The sequence below is a fragment of the Taudactylus pleione genome, unplaced genomic scaffold (assembly GCF_031769625.1).
Source record: "Taudactylus pleione unplaced genomic scaffold, aTauple2 ptg000108l, whole genome shotgun sequence".
Lineage (NCBI taxonomy): Eukaryota > Metazoa > Chordata > Amphibia > Anura > Myobatrachidae > Taudactylus > Taudactylus pleione.
In genome coordinates, this window is record NW_028284510.1 from 4,178,224 (window position 1) to 4,183,515 (window position 5,292).

General features: G+C 34.7%; 1 pseudogene; it reads right to left on the reverse strand.

Annotated features, from left to right (window-relative positions):
* Positions 1-1,069: 1,069 nt before the first annotated feature.
* LOC148525470 (C3a anaphylatoxin chemotactic receptor-like) lies at positions 1,070-1,957 on the reverse strand (annotated as a pseudogene).
* Positions 1,958-5,292: the final 3,335 nt, after the last annotated feature.

Consider the following 5,292-nt stretch of genomic DNA (forward strand, 5'->3'; position numbering starts at 1 on the left):
GGGGGACCTCTGTCATTTGTTACTAGTATGTTGCCCAACCAGCACTGGGTCCCCAAATACCCATGGCTGGTTGCTCTTTGGGGGAGGACCACGCCATTTTTTTTTCAACACTTTTTTTTTCCACAGATCCCTGCATCTGTGTTCATTTTATTAAAGACAGATGCATTCATCATGGATCTCCCCATGTGTGCATCAGTCTTTTCTTTTTTTAAAAAACATTGACACCGCTCGGAACAACGGACACACGATGCATCGTATCATGAGATTGTATGTACATCGTGTATCAGTCATGTGGCCGGGACTGCCAGGGAGCTGCTGGGAAGTTCAAGGGAAATAGTAAGTAGAATCTTATCTTATGCTGGTCGCACTAGTGTTTGGCCAGCTTAGGGTGCGTATCCACTACGCAATTTTTACAGGCAATTGAACGATAACAACATCATTATCTTTCAACCGCTTGCAAATTGTGCATGAATTGGGCATATTAATGTTGGAAATTACCAGAGATGCGTGAGTCCTCTGGTCGTTTCCAACATCTATCATCACCCGAACATGTTGGAAAAACTGACGACATCGTCAAGTTGCGCATGTTTGGGGATGATTGATATGCCTACACTGAATGACTGATTGCAGACTTGGAAACAACTGCACTATTACAATGTCATAATCGTGCAGTCATTTCCAAGTCTATAAGTGGATACGTACCTTTAGTTTACTGCCTTGTACATATCCTCTTGCATTATATCCTAAATACATTGCTTTACTTTTACATTTTTATTTTATTCACTCTGTTGTGCAATATAACAAGATACCGGGCCAAATGTAATATGGTTAGAATTTAAAAAATGTGAGAGTTTAGCAGTAATCTCTCACATTGATTGAGTTTTCTCTTTAAAATGGGAAAACATCTGGTTGAGAGTTTAAATGGTGATTTTTTTTTTTAGTCCAAAATTGAGATTGCATTTTCTTGGACTCTATTACATTGAGCAAGGTTAAAATGTGTGAGAGATTACTGCTAAACTCTCACCCTATTACATTTGTCCTACAATATTTTTGGGAATTTTTTTTCATGTTAATTTGTATTAGTGAACGTGGAACATAAAAGTAGGATCAATGTATTTTAAACATTCCTATTAGATTCAATTCCAATAAAACTATCTCTTTCTTTTGAAGATGGATTAGTTATCTCATTTAGAGCATGTTCCAGTCTGGATGGTAAGGAATGCATTAAACTTTCTTTAAAGTCTTGGCCTATGAAGACATAGATGATGGGATTAATGCAACTGTTGAAGTAAGCCAGGCAGACACAAATTACTTGTACTGTATTATCTATCTCCCAAAATGTGTCAGGCAGTGGTATTAATGGCCAAATGTAATACGGACCCCAACAGATAAAGAAACACGTCACAACTGCAATGATAATCCTGTACGGTCGCTGAGACTTATTATGTCTTTTGACTTTTATAAGTTTAATACATATTAGACAATAACACACTAGAATAATAGTGAAAGGAATCACAAACATGGTAACACACCTGGTAATTAGCATATTGTTTAGAAAGGAATACATATAAAAGTTATCTTTTTTCCAACACTCTGAAATATCATAATAGGCATTGTTTAAAATTACATGAGGAACACTTAAGATCAGACTCAAACCCCAAATTATTACTGAAATTCTGCGGGCATATTTTGGAGTTCTATGAATTTTAGACCAAACTGGCCACGTTATCGATATACAGCGATCAATACTCATGGCGATTAAAAAATATACACTAGCACACATGGTTATATACATTATACCAGTACTGACTTGACATAATTTATAGGAAATATCTACTAAAAAAACTTCACCCCAGTCTGCAATTTGCAAAGGGAGAATTACACAGCAGATGAAATCAGCTATGGCCAGATTGAGTAACCACACAGCACTGACTGTCTTCATCTTGAATCCAGCAATCCAGATAACTAAGCCGTTTCCTGGAATTCCAATTATAAAAGTGATACTGTAGAAAATGATTGACAGTATTTGATCGAATGGAAACAATTTACAACATGTCCCATTGTCTGAAAGATTATAGTTCATGGTGGATGTTATCCTGAAAGCCAATTGGGACAAAGAGAGTGATATCATTATTTATTCAGTGCATTCTGAGTTTAATTTAAAGTGAAAAAGTAATATATTGGCAAAATAATTCAGAATTTCTTACTTTCCATTACTTAAATATTTCATACTATTTTACCCTTCAATTTACATAAATAGTGCTCCCCAACTTTAAACATTAACATGCTTACATGTTGCAGATATTCCTAAGATATGGGCCAGAGAAACAAGATTTTCTCAAACTTTTTACCAGGAAAGGACACTGTAGAGTAAGCACAGCTCAGAATCAAAATAAAAAGCAAATTAATCCTAAAATGATTAATGATAGGATTGGTTACATTGAATCAACTGTCACTACAATGTATTACAATGTACTGTAGTTCCATCTGTGCTCCAATAAATGTGTGGGTATTATATAATTACCCAGTTGTATTCTGCTTATCTATTGGTGAATCCTATCATTACTATGCAAACCTGTGATTGTGTCTGCATAGGTAGTGTTGAAGTAAAACTACAGCCAGACGGGCCATATGGAACTTCTGGACATGCTAGAAGGGCCAATGGCCTAATGGACTGGTCCGGTCGATCAGTTTTTCTCAGATGGCATGTTGAGACAGAGACCAATCCCCCCATGACTTGACACATTCCTCATTGTTGTTTGGTCACTTCCCCATGATAAGTGGCCCTTTTCCATATGTTGCACAGACAAAAAATGCCAGGGTTGATTCTTTCCCACAGTCTGTCTCTGGATAAAACATTCAATTCAATGATTGTACAGACATTTATAGATAAATAAAATCAATGAATAGTAAGAAATAATTTTCTGGATGCATCAGATATACAGTAGATGCTCAAAATTATTTTCAGAAATCGCCATTACAATACAAAAGCACAACTTATCTGGAAGGTCCATATCAACACACAGCTATCAAGCCACAATCTATGCATTACCCTAACCACATAAAGTATACAGATTTTCTGAGACCTGCCCAGATCTATTTACACAGAAACCTGTAAATAGATCATATTAATTATGTAATAAATCTTGCTTTATGCATTTCTTTGCAATATGTAAGTGCAGTTTCTTCAGAGGAAGTGGGGGATGATTTCCAAGTCAGATTTAAGGGGAGATGTACTAAGCTAACAAAGTGTTAGGAGTTAATTGGCTGGTACAGTACCTTATCATTTCCAACTTTATCTCTCTCCCAGGCTTAGAACAAATACCCCTGAAACTTTATCTAACTAATCTGATTTCAAATTAAAAAAAATGCAATTATCTTCCATTCTATTATTTGTTCCAGAAACACATCATACATACCATGGACTTAAAAACAACATTAATATGTGAAGTATATTTATAATCAGTTATACAAATTGCAATGAAAAATTTGAATATCAATAAAAGAAACATTAACCATTATTGGCAGTCATGAAAGTAGACCTAATCATTTTAGAATCATTCTAATTGCCAAAAGAGAGTAATGTACCTAAAAGAGAGTAATGTACCTACTTCAATAATATAGTTGGCATATAAAAATACAATAATGACATTTTGTTTTTCTATAAAATCCATTTTACCTTGGAAGATAAACTTAAAAGATAGTTTTATGTAAGTTTGTATTCTAGTAATATGATTTATCAGGGTTACTGTTTTATAAAGAGCTTGGTTAAGCCCTTCATTAAAGTTCACAAATTTGGACAAAATATTGGGAAGTCAAATACAGACAGACACTTGGGGCCGTAATAGTTTAGCTGCGGTTAGTTACTGCATAAGGAAAAGGGTGATAGGCTCGTGCTTTTACGCCTGTGGCTATTGAATTACAACCCCCTTTCCTCATGCTGTAAAAGTGCATCTAATAAGCGTTAACCCATAGGAACCAGGATAATTACCTGTGCTATGGGTTTAATGTGTTTGTGGCACCCACGCTTAGGGCACTAACCACAGATTTCTGTTTGAGTCCCTATCAGTGCAGCCTGTGGGCTTGTCATGGGCTGCAATAGAATAACCTTAGCTCACCAAATAGCCTGTGGTGAATCACTGTGGCTAATTGAATCCAGCCCTTGATATTTTCTAAGTAATCTGTTGGAATCTTTTGAAAGTTGGGCACAAACATTAAATTGTTATTTATAATATTGCCTTCTAAAGTTACCAAGGGCAACATATAAGTAGGTCCTAGGTTCTGAATAGGATCAATTGAAATACAAGGTGATTCTATCTAATACATAGTTGTTTTGATGAGCAAAGTGTTTTGTTAATAGTTCCAAATCATAAATTTCTTTAAAAAACAAAAACTATTATAACAATAATAGAGCCAAAGTATATCTAAACCAATTCAGATTTATGAATGATTGATTTCTCCACTATTAAGGCAGATGTGATTTGTCTATAAAACTATTCAATATACTATTTAAATTTTTTACATTCATCTTTCTGTATGCTGCTCCTGAATAAATAATAGTAATATATTTCTGTTTGTAAATTGCTAATGTGCTGATATACTATTTATTTATCCCTGTATATAATTAATAAAACACTACTGTGAATACTCTTTAATGCAAATGCAGTCCTGCTCCTGCTTCTAATCTACATGTAGCACATTACACTCTACCAACCAACTTCTATAATGTGATTGTGTACAGCTGGGCCCCTTTAAAACACTATTGTCTTGGCTATAAGGTCCATATAGTGGGGTTACTATGGGTGGGTGCAACTCATCTGAGGTATGGAGGAGAGGGGGGATAACAATAGAGTAATATACTTACTGAAAGTCAAAATCCTGTGTCCCATCAAATAAGGTGTGATTTGAATAAGTAATCTTCATGTTGTCTTCCACCCTATAAACATACTATATGAATAGTAATACATGTATAGTCAGCATTTTGAAAGTTTTAAATAAGCATAAAACCAAAATAAATTCTACAGTTTACTAACATTTTCTGTTAAAAAGTTATTAAGCAACATCCACTTTAACTAAGTGATACAAAGTATAAAACCCAAACATACATATATAACAAACAATTGTCACAGTCTATTTTATAAATGCTGTAATGATGCCAGTCTAAATTTACAGGAAAAAAATGGAATAGCCCATATGTTGGGTTACATCTGCAATGAAAATCATTTTGATTTTGTCTAAATTGTCCTAACCAGGGGCACACATACATTATGGGCTTGGCAGGTGCTTGTGCGA